We start from the raw sequence: 12,554 nt of genomic DNA on the forward strand, positions 1-12,554 counted from the left end.
GGTATCAGCAACAGTGATGTTGTTTCAAGGAGGGTGCACTTTACCGTCCTTTAAGAAGAATTACCAACCCAACTATGACAGATCAGATTACCCACCCAACTTCTTTGTGAAAAATCAACAAAGGGGAGTTATCTGCCTGACAAGAAATGGAACCATACCAGGTGGCCGTAGCTACTGTATACAGCAGATTGATATCACTGATGACGCTGAGGCTATGATACCGATCACAATCCAGTGCCCCATAGCCACTGTCCCGGTTAGCCTCTCCTCCGCCTATATAAGAGCGATGACTGCATATAATGGTACCTATTTTGTCTGTGGAAACAAGGCCGATCCGTGGCTTCCCTGGAATTGGACAGGATCGTGTTATTTGGCATATGTGGTGCCTTATATTCACCATTACACTGACTCATGGGACCACCCCGCGATATACCTGCTTCGGGCTCAGCGAGCCATTAGTGAGACAGAACTATTCTTCATGATAGCCTACCCATTTTTTGGGACGGCAAAGGCAGCACAGGAACTTATACAGATGGCCTCAGCCCGAGAGAAAATTGCAAATGAGACTAAAAATGGGTTCGAGGAGGTGAGCACGGCCATCTCTGAAATGTCAGGAGAGGTCGTAGCTATTCGAACTATGGCGTTGAAGAACTGATTGGAACTCGATTATGTGCTAGCCTCCCAAGTTGGAACATGTGCCATAGTTGGCTCGAAATGCTGTACGTATATTCCCGAAGCTTCGGAGAATATAACTCGCTTAGCAGATCATATTAAACAAGTAGCAAAAGCAATACAGGAAGAAGGGAACCAATATCGTGATTATAACCCTCCGGGCTGGCTGGGGCAATGGTTCGGGTCGTGGGGTTCATACCTGATGCATGGATTGATTGTATTAATTGTAATTGTAATTCCTTGCTGTGTTTGTATGGCATTATTGAACGCCTGTTGCAAAACAGTAACAGCGTGAATTATGACAGTCGCAAGTGTACAGGTGGAGGGGGCAGACCTCGCGAATAAGGATCTTGGCCCATTCCCTGATAACATGTGGTTCAGAGTTGGTTATAGGTGCCATGTTTGGACCTGGCATCCGACCAAAAGTGGGGAGTGAAGTCGGGAATGGGTTAATGAACTTTGTCACACTTAAGCATTAAGACCCGAAATCTATGATTTTGTTGAGAACACTGCAGAGTTCATGTTTTCGTCAGAGTTCGGTGTTTTTCATGTCTGTGCCAGATAAAAGGAACAGCTATTTTTGTTATTAAGAAATGTGATTAACCCAGCTCGAAATAAGCTAAACAGTCTCCATTTTCCTGTACCTTTGTTTAACACGAGGGAGTTGACATGTATGCCTTCTGTCTTTGAATCACCATAGATTCATATATATATTCATCATACGTTATTCATCTTATCCTGATATAAAGTATTATACAAACTTGTATGTATATTAGTTAACTTGTTTGTGCAAAAGCTGTGATGTTGTTTCAAGGAGGAGAGAACAATCGTGGCCTTGGAGATTGAACAAACTACGCAGAGGAAGATATTGCTAATACAACAAGAATCACACCATGAACAATGACAGAAATGTTAGAGAATTGCAATGTAATGAGGGCGGGGTCCGGGACATATATAAACTCTGTTCTTACTTGTGTTCGATGAGAAGGCTGGGGGTCCACTGTTAGGAACCTCACTTCTCCCACAATTGTGAAAATAAACTGCATTTTGATCTACTAATAGTGTCAGAGGATTTTTATACCGACAACAGGATCCACGAGCAACCTGATTTTCCCAGTCTACCTGCAAAATGAAGTCCCCCATGAATATTGTAATATTGCCTTTTTTATATGCCTTTTCTGTCACCAGATTTATTTTTTGCTCCACATCCTGAGTACTGCTTGGGGGCCTGTACATTACTCCCATCAGTGTCTTTTTACCTTAATGATTCCTCAACTCCACCCACAGAGATTCTATGCCTTCTGGTCCTATATCGCTTCTTACTATCGATTTAACTTCATTCCTTACAAACAATACGACCCAGCCCCCTTTACCCATCTGCCTGTCCTTCCGATGGACACATATCCTTGGATATTTAGATCCCAGCCCTGATCCCCTTGCATCCACACCACTGTGATGACCACAACATCGTACTGGCCAATTTCAATGTGTGCGACAAGCTCATTTACGTTGTTCCGTACACTGCACGCATTTGGTTATAACACACTCAGTCCTGCATTGACCACCTCCCTTCTTATTCATGTCACCTTTCTTACTCCTGCCTGAGGTTAGATTCCTGCCACCTTCTATACTCTCTGTTCTATTATGTGGGGGGTGGGGGGGGGGGGGACAGGGGGCCTGGTATCAACAGCTCTTCCACTCATGGAGGGGACAGGGAACTCGACATTGGTTACTGACGACCGGCGGGAAGAGGATCAAACGTTGGGGGGTTAATCGAAGCCACACTCGCCAGAGAGGATCTTAAAACTGTCTCCAGTCACCAGGCATCAACCCCCAGGGAATGTCGTTCCCCCTGATCAGGTCTATGTAAGATGGACGTAAGGGTCAGGAATGAATAATGGGCAGTATTATGTTGTAAATATGCTGTGGATTCTGCACGAAGCCTGTATGAAGTAAATAGAGAAACATGTACAATTGTTCGTAAATGGCTTCAAATGCTGTTGCTGTACCGGGGGGGGGGGGGGGGTGCGGGGGGGATCATATTTACAGGGGAGAGTGTTATATATGTTGGGGAATTCCTTTCAGGGAACAGGCCATGTGATCTCAGGTGTGGGGTGAGCTGTTAGGATTCTCCCATATTGGGCAGTCAATATTTGGAGTGTTGTTATCTTGAAGGTGCTGCTTGTCTGTCCCAGTGTCCCCCTCTCACACGCTCCTCAAGTTGCTGACTGTCTGTCCCAGTGTCCCAGTGTCCCCCTCTCACACGCTCCTCACGGTGCTGATTGTCTGGCCCGGTGTCGCAGTCTTCCCATCTCACACTCTCCTCAAGGTTCTGACTGTCTGTCCCGGTGTGCCAGTGTCCCCCTCGCACACTCTCCTCCAGGTGCTGACTATCTGTCCCGGTGTCCCAGTGTCCACCTCTCGCACTATCCTCAAAATACTGACTGTCGGGCGTGTCCCAGTGTCCCCAAATCACATTCTTCTCAGGGTGCTGGTTGTCTGTCCCGGTGTCCCAGTGTCCGCCTCTCACACTCGGCTCAAGGTGCTGACTCTCTCTCCCTGTGTCCCAGTGTCCCCCTCGCACAGGCTCCTAAAGATGTTGACTGTCTGTCCCGGTCTCCCAGTGTCCCCCTCTCGCACTCTCCTCAAAATAGTGACTGTCGGGCGTGTCCCAGTGTCCCCAAATCACATTCTCCTCAGGGTGCTGGTTGTCTGTCCCGGTGTCCCAGTGTCCGCCACTCACACTCGGCTCAAGGTGCTGATTCTCTCTCCCTGTGTCCCAGTGTCTCCCTCGCACACTCTCCTCAAGATGTTTACTGTCTGTCCCGGTGCCCCAGTGTCCCCCTCTCACACTCTCCTCAAGGTTCTGGTTGTCTGCCCCGGTGTCCCAGTGTCCCCCTCTCGCACTCTCCTCAAGGTGCTGCTTGTCTGTACGGTGTCCCAGTGTCCCCCTCTCACACTCTCCTCAAGGTGCTGCTTCTCTGGCCCGGTGTCCGAAATCCCCCTCTCACACTCTCCTCTCTGCTGACTCTGTGTAGGTGTCCCGGTGCCGTTCTCCCCACTCTCCTGAATTCACTCTGGCCTCCTTACAACCTCACAAGATAAAATGCTGAGAACATTTGATGCGAAGCCTCTTGACCAGGTCCTTCTGTACGTTACACTGGGAGACACTTCGATGTGAAAACTCTTGCTCAGGTTGTACTGGACATAACACTGTAAGTTCGTTCTATCTGAAGCCGCTTGCTAAAATTGGACTGAACGTAACACTGAGAGATGTTGCTATCTGAAGCCTCTTGACAAAATTGGACTGTATGTAACACTAAAAAATAGATCTGTCTGAAGCCTCTTGCTAAAATTGGACTGTACTGAAATATTTACGGCCTGGCCCGACATTATTTCCAACTTTCCATACATCCCTGACCCTCAACACCGCATCGAGGCTGTAACTCTGGGTATAAAAAGTGTTGGATTGAACAGGGTTAAGCGAAGCTGTTTGTTTAGTGACTGAAATTGATGTGAGTCTCCATGGATCCAACGAGTGTGCCTGGAGGGATTTCCCTCTTCTATTAATAATGGATTCCGTTCAATGTGTTGTCCCATTGAGACAGCGGGAGCGAAACTCCGACACTAACAGAGATCAGCGGCTGTGGAGAGAGAGGGAGGGAGAGGAGAGATCAGAATCTCGGAACAATGGATTTGAATCTTCCAAGAAAGGATCAGAATCTGGGAACAATGGATTTGAATTTTCCAAAAATGGATCAGAATCTGGGACCAATGGATTGGAATGTTCCAATTAAGGACAGGAGTTTATTCCTGTGGATTTCAAAGTTTACTGCAGGTGATTTGTGGATACCGTCAGTTTATCGGATTCAATATCTATTGAAGGCGATTCAATGCTTTTACTATCCCCTCCTGGCGATTGTTGGTGTTCCGGGTAAGTCGCTGGCTGGAATTGTATCGGCCCGACCGCCAGGGGAATCGAAGCAGGCGAGGGGCGGAGCATGGGAAGGTCTGTTAAACACGGGTGCGATTTTGCAGCTTGGGGAATAGTGCGGCTGTAAAGTCCCGTCCCCTGTGTTCAGTTCCTAATTTGAGAAAGTCTGTTTAACTGTATTGATTTTCTTGTCATTTACTGTACTGAGTTTGCGGCTCATGTTCTTTCTGTTGAATCTCTGTATCCAGTTATTAATTCTTTCAGCCACTGACAATGGTCTCAGGGTGTATGGGCTAAGATGTCTTCTGTGTGCTGTGACTTTCCATAGACATGTGACTTCCAACGCAATTTCTTCGTGAGTAAAACATTGAGACAGTACCCTTTTTACCCTCTACATGTCACACCAGTTCACTGCCTATCACCCACCCAGTCACCAGGCCCCAGAATCCGTTTTAATGATCACAGGTGCACAGCAAGATCTTACAGAAAGAAAACATGTTTTGTAAAGTTTCAAGTTCATTCATCAGTGTGACAAGTAGGATTACAGTAACATTGCAATGAAGTTACTTTAAAAATCCCTTAGACACAACACTCCAGTGACTATCTGGGTACAATGAGGGATAATTTACACATGACCAATGCATCTAAACAGCACAACGTTTGGGAGTGAGAGGAAACCAGAGCAACCGGAGAAAACCCACTCAAACGCAGGGTGAAATTGCAGATTCTGCACAGACAGTAGCCGAGCCTGGAATTGATCCAGGGCCTCTGGTGCTGTGAGGTAACACTGCTATCCTCTGTACCACCAAGTTACGGAAACCCAAACACCCAGACACAGCCACATGCACAGAGATAACTACACACGTGCTGATAGAAACAATCAGATTTAAGCACTTACTCCCAATCATAAACAAACTCAAGAATAACCAAAATTGCTACAACACTCCAGAACAATGCACAATTAAGAATGGTAAACTCGTATGGCACACTCTTGCTCTCTCTCTCTCTCTCTCTCTCTCTCTCTCTCTCTCACACACACACACACACACACACACACAGACACACACGCACACACAGGAGGGAGGTGGGTTTACAACTACTCCCTGCCCACTGATGGCGGGGTGAGCAGTAAAACAGCCTGACAGCCTAGAATTCAGGTCCAAGCCCGATTTCTTGCCTCTTGCGACCTCACCGGCAACGGATATGCGGCGGATTCAGTCTCCTGTCCATTTCTGGCAAGAGGCTGAATAAATTATTGAAATTTATTTCAAAACAAATTTAAATAAATTAGCAAGCCCGGGATTGAACTGGGCGACACACTTGCCTTTGCAGCCTCAGCGGGAGACGTTTTGTCCGGTGAGGAAAACAGCTGGGCCACACATATGCGGACGAGTCATGATGCTCTCGCCGGTGGAACCAAAGACCATTGAGGACACTGGGCAAGTTCAAGGGCAAAGGCAGGTGCCCCTTTCTCAGAGCCCACCGGGCAGTACCAGGGGATGGGGCCTGAGGTGGCGGGGTCTACAAGAGCAGGGCCTGAAGGTAGTAGGACTTGCAGGCCATGGGCTGCAGAGGTGGGACCTGAAGGGGCGGGACTGAAGGCAGCTTGGCCCTTGGGGAGCGGGCCGAACCGGTAGGGAAAAGCCACTCTGCACGCGTTTGGTAAGGTACGTTGGTCCCTGCTGCCAAACTGCAAGTAGTTGTTGGGGATTAAGAGATCCTAAAGCCACTCTGCACGCGATTGGTGGAGTAGAGAGGGGGCATCTCTGCCTCTCTGCATGCACTGTGGGGTATGGAGGGGGCGTCCGCTGCCTCTCTGCATGCACAGTGGGGTAGAGAGGGGGGTCTCGGTGCCTCTCTGCATGCACAGTGGGGTAGTGAGGGAGTCTCGCTACGTCTCTGGATGCAAGGTAGGGTAGGGAGGTGGTCTCGCTGCCTCTCTGCACTCACAGTGGGATAGGGAGGGGGTTTCGCTGCCTCTATGCATGCACAGTGGGGTCGGGAGGAGTGCCCTGCTGCCACTCCACATGTAATTGGTGTGGGGGAAGTTGGGGTATTTGGTCCGGGTGGTCGGGGGAACGGGTGGCATTGGGCATTATATACGTTCGGGGACTCCTCAGGAAGAGCTGCGGCCCCCGGACTATCTGGGGGCAGCTGCTGTGTTGAAACGAGCTGCAGCAGCAGAGAGCTGACAGTTGTCTCTCTCAGACCAGGCAGCTCACTGCTCGCTGCAATTGCGCATTTGCAACCACATAGGTTTGGTACGTGGTCGGTATCCAAGCGAGCGCTGTGAGAGCTGCAAGTGAGGGGGCCACTGCTGAGGGTGGTCGAACAGCCATCGAGTTTTAACAGCACGAAATAAGACTTTTCAGCCTATTATGTGTGAACTGGTCATCAAACACCTATCCAATCGAATCCCATTTTCCAGCACTCGATCCACAGCCTTGTGTGCTCTGTCGTTTGAATTGCTTTTCTAAATTCCTCTTGAGGTTGTTCCCGCTTCTACCATCCTTTCAGGCCGTGAGCTGCAGATCCCAGCACCCTGCAGACGGAAACATCTTTCCTCAGATCCGCACAGAAATCTGCTCTTTGCCTTAAATCCACGTCCCTCTGGTTATTGACACCTCTGATAAAGGGAAAACGTTTCTTCCTATCTGTGTGCAGCATAATTTTGTACATATCACTCAGGTCACCCCCACCTGAAAATCTCCCCACCACCACCCATTACACCCGCTCCCCCTCCTGCCGTCTCTGCTCTCAGATAAAAATCCAGCCTCACCAGCCTCTCTTCACAGCTGAAAACCTCCAGCCCAGGGTGCATCCTGGTGAATCTCCTCTGCACCGTCTCCAGTGCAAGTGCATCCTTCCTGTAGTGTGATGACCAGAGCTGCACCCAGTTCCCTTGCTCTGGTCTAACCGGCATTTTATACACTTCCATCAAAATCTCCCAGCTCTTATATTCTATGCTGAAGCTGCTAAAGGCAATTATCCAACATGTTGTCTTCACCACCTCATCAACCTATCTTGCTGCCTTCAGGGATCCTCATATATGCACCCCAAATTCATTCTGGTCCTCTGCACTTCCTCACACTCTACTGTTAATTGTGCATTTCCTTGCCCTGTTGGTGCTCACAAAATGCATCACCTCACATTTTTCAGGTTTAAATTCCACTTACCCATCTGACCAGCCTGTCCGTTTCCTCGGTAAGGTGGCATAGTGGTTAGCACTGCTACCCCATAGCGCCAGGGACGCCTGTTCGATTCCAGTCATGGGTCACTATCTGTTTGCACACTCTCCCAATGTCTGCGTGGGTTTCCTCCGGGTGCTCCAGTTTCCTCCCACAATACAAAGACGTGTGGGTTAGGTGTTTTGGCCAGGTTAAATAGCCCTTAGAGTCAGGGAGACTCGCTAGGGTAAATGAAGGGGTTTATGGGGATAGGGCCTGAGTGGGATTGTGGTCAATGCAGACTCGATGGGCCGAATGGCCTCCTTCTGCATTGTACGATTCTATAATTCCTCTAATCGAAAACTTTCCTCCTCAATATTTACCACACCACCAATTTTTGTATCATCTGTGAATTTACTGATCATACCTCACACATTCATGTCTAGACCATCAGTGTGCACTGCAAACAGCAAGGGGCCCAGCATCGATCCCTGTGGAACCCCACTGGACTCAGGCTTGCAGTCACAAAAACAACCTTCGACCATCACACTCTGCCTCCTGCCACTCAGCCTATTTTGAATTGATTTACCAAATTGCCCTGAAGCCCATCGGCGATTACTTTCTTGTTCAGTCTCCCAATTTGTCAAAAGCTTTTCTGAAGTCCATGTCGATTACATCGACTGCACTTCCCTCATCTACTTATCCAGCCACCCCCTCAATATATTCCAGCAAATTGTTAAATATGATCTCCCCCTGAGAATGCCATGCTGACCATTGTTCACAAATCCCTACCTCTCGAAGTGGAGATATATCTGTCCCTCAGATTGCTTTCCAATCACTTCCCCACCACGGATATGGCAATGATGGTGTCTTGGGCGTAATCTTGGATGTCTCCAAGGCATCTTGCAGGATGGCAGTATGGCACAGTGGTTAGCACTGCTGCCTCACAGCATCAGGGACCCCGCTTCAATCCCAGGGATTCCATCATTACCAGTGAAGCTTTTTAAAAAAAATTGAAACCAGCTCCATTCTCACATATTGCCTGTTGGGATTTTGCCTGTTACAAGAAAGTGTGGTGTTTCTCTGGAAATGATCCTCTTTGAGCAAGTCCAGTTTCTCGCAGCTCCCCAATGTCCACATTGAGCCTTGTAAATTCAGTCTCGATCACAGCAGTCCTGTGTCCATCATCAACCTGCATACCGTCATTGGTAAGGCCAGGGCACATCGTGCTGATGTTCCAGCTTGAGATGTGAAAGACTGATTTGATTTGATTTGAATTGATTTGATTTATTACTATCTCATGTATTAGTATATTGTGAAACATATTGTTCCTTGAGTGCTATACAGACAACGCATACCGTACACAGAGAAGGAGAGAGTGCAGAATGTAATGTTGCAGTCATAGCAATGGTGCAGAGAAAGGTCGTCCTAATGCGATGTTTGTACATTAAAACGTCTGATGGCAGCAGAGAAGACTCTGTTCTTGAGTCGGCAGCATGATGGCACAATGATTAGCACTGCTGCTTCACAGAGACCTGAGTTCGATTCCCGGCTTGGATCACTGTCTGTGTGGAATTTGTACTTCCCGTGGCTGCGTGGGTTTCTCCGGATGGTCCAGTTTCCACCCACAGTCGAGGTGAGATTGATGGGCCACACTAAATTAGGCTTCCCGGTTATGTATGTTCGAAGGATTAGAAGGGTACATATGTGGGATTTCGGGATAGGGCCTGGCTGCGATTGTTGTAGCTGCAAACTCGATGGGTTGAATGACCTCATTCTGCCCTGCAGTGTTTCTATGATTCTAAGAGTCGATTGGTACATGTCCTCAGGTGTTTCCAGCTTTTTTTCTCAGATGGAATATGCTGGAAGGGTTTATGTCCGTGGTGCGTTGGGTCCTTAATTAGGCTGGCTGCTTTTCCGAGGCAGCGGGATGTTCAGACACTGTCTCGGATGTTATTAAGCTAGAAAGAGTGCAGAAAAGATTTACTAGGATGCGACTGGGACTTGATTGTTTGAGTTATAAGGAGAGGCTGGAGCGTCTGGGACATTTTTCTCTGGAGCGTAGAAGGCTGAGGGGTATCTTATAGAGGTTTATAAAAGAATGAGGCGCACCGATCAGCGAGTCAATGTCTTTTCATAAAGGGAGGGGAGTCTAAAACTAGAGGGCATAGGTTTCAGGTGAGAGCGGAGAGATTCAAAAGTGTTCAGAAGGGAAATTTCTTTCACACAGATGGTGGTGTCTGGAACAAGCTGCCAGAAGTCGTTGTCGAGGCGGGTGCAGTTTTGTTTTTTAATAAGCATTTAGCCAGTTACATGGGTAAGATGGGTATAGAGGGATATGTGCCAAATGCAGACAATTGGGAATACCTTCGGGGTTTCAGAAAAAGGATGACATGGACAAGTTGGGCCAAAGGGCCTGTTTCCATGCTGTAAACCTTGATAACTCCATAATTGATGGGAGGCTGGTTTGAGTGATGGACTTCATTCATCAATCTTTGAAGTTTCTTGCAGTCTTGGACAGGGCAGGAGCCATACCAAACTGTGATACAACCAGAAATAATGTTTTCTATGGTGCATCTGTAAAACTTGGTGACAGCCCGAGCTGACATGCGAAATTTCCTTCGTCTTCTGAGAAAGTAGCGGCGTTGGTGGAGGTTTCTTAACAATTGGGTCGTCATGGAGATTCCAGGACAGGTTGTTGATTATCTGCACCACTAAAAACATGATGCTCTCACCCATTTTCTCCCATTGTTGCAGAGAGGGGCATGTACTCCACTGTGCGTCCTGAAGTCGATGACTATCTCCTTTGCGTTGTTGACATTGAGGAAGTGATTATTATGATCGCACCAGTTCACCAAATTTTCAGTCTTTTCCCTTTTCTCAATCCCATCGTTGTATGAAAAATGACCCACGGTGGTGTCACCAGCAAACCTGGAAATCGAGTTGGATGGGGAATTTAGCCACACAGTCTTCTGAGAAAGTAGAGGCGTTGATGGGCATTGTTAACTATATGTTGGCATGGGGAACAAGGACAGGTTGTTGGTGATCTGGACACCTAAAAACTTGAAGCTCTCGACTCTTTCTTCTTCGTCCCCATTGATGGGGTGTGTTCTCCTTTACGCTTCCTGAAGTTGATGACAATCTTCTTCGTTTTGTTGACATTGAGAGAGAGATAATTGTTGCCGCACCAGTTCACCAGATTATCGATCTATGTTAAACCTACAGCAGAAAACAGGCCCTTCGGCCCCACAAGTTGTGCCGAACTTATCCCTACCTTTTAGGCCTACCTATAACCCTCCATCCTATTCAGTACCATGTACTCATCCAGGAGTCTCTTAAAAGACCCTGTTGAGTTTGCCTCCACCAGCACTGACGGCAGCCGATTCCACTCGCCCACCACCCTCTGTGTGAAAAAGGTCCCCCCAACATTTCCCCAGTACCTACTCCCCAGCACATTATACCTGTGTTCTTTCGTAGCAGCCATTTCCACCCTGGGAAAAAGCCTCTGAGAGTCCACCCGATCTATGCCTCTCAACATCTTATACACCTCTATTAGGTCTCCTCTCATCCTACGTCTCTCCAAGGAGAAAATACTGAGCTCCCTTAGCCTATCCTCATAAGGCATGCCACTCAATCCAGGCACCGTCCTTGTAAATCTCCTCTGCACCCTTTCAATCTTTTCCACATCCTTCCTGTAATGAGGCGACCTGAACTGAGCACAGTACTCCAAGTGGGGTCTGACGAGGGTGTTATATAGTTGCATCATTATCCCCGGACTCCGAAACTCAATCCTTCGATTGATAAAGGCCAGTACACCATACGCCTTCTTAACCACCTCCTCCACCATCGGGGCCGATTTTAGAGTCCTATGGACCCGGACCCCAAGGTCCTTCTGATCCTCTACCGTATTGAGAGTCTTTCCCTTTATATTGTACTCCTTCATCCCATTCGACCTGCCAAAATGGACCACTACGCATTTATCTGGGTTGAAGTCCATCTGCCACATCTCCGCCCAGTCTTTCATCCTATCTATGTCCCTCTGTAACTCCTGACATCCCTCCAGACTATCCACAACCCCACCAACCTTCGTGTCGTCGGCAAACTTACTAAACCATCCGTCCCCTTCCTCATCCAGGTCATTTATGAAAATGACAAACAGCAAGGGTCCCAGAACAGACCCATGGGGCACACCACTGGTGACCGACCTCCTTTTAGAAAAAGACCCATCTATTCCCACTCTCTGCCTCCTGTGGTCGAGCCATTTCTGGATCCACCGGGTAGCAGCCCCCTGGATCCCATGCCCTCTCACTTTCTCGAGAAGCCATGCATGGGGGACCTTATCGAACGCCTTGCCAAAATCCATATAAACCACATCTACCGCCTTCCATTCGTCAGTGTGTTTAGTCACATTTTCGAAGAACTCCACCAGGCTCGTAAGGTACGATCTGCCTTTGACAAAGCCATGCTGAGTATTCTTGAGCTTACTAAACCTCTCTAAATGCTCATAAATCCTGTCCCTCAGGATCTTCTCCATCAGCTTACCAACCACTGAGGTTCGACTCACCGGTCGGTAATTTCCTGTGCTATCCCTATTCCCCTTCTTGAAAATAGGAACCACATCCGCAATCCTCTCATCCTCCGGCATCTCTCCCGTCTCCATCGACGTCACAAAAATCATCGCCAGAGGCTCTGCAATCTCTACCCTCGCCTCCCACAGTAAACTAGGTTACATCCCATCCGGAACTGGCGATTATGTCCAATGGGTTTCTTTGCTCTGGTCG

This window comes from Mustelus asterias, unplaced genomic scaffold (assembly GCF_964213995.1).
Source record: "Mustelus asterias unplaced genomic scaffold, sMusAst1.hap1.1 HAP1_SCAFFOLD_71, whole genome shotgun sequence".
Lineage (NCBI taxonomy): Eukaryota > Metazoa > Chordata > Chondrichthyes > Carcharhiniformes > Triakidae > Mustelus > Mustelus asterias.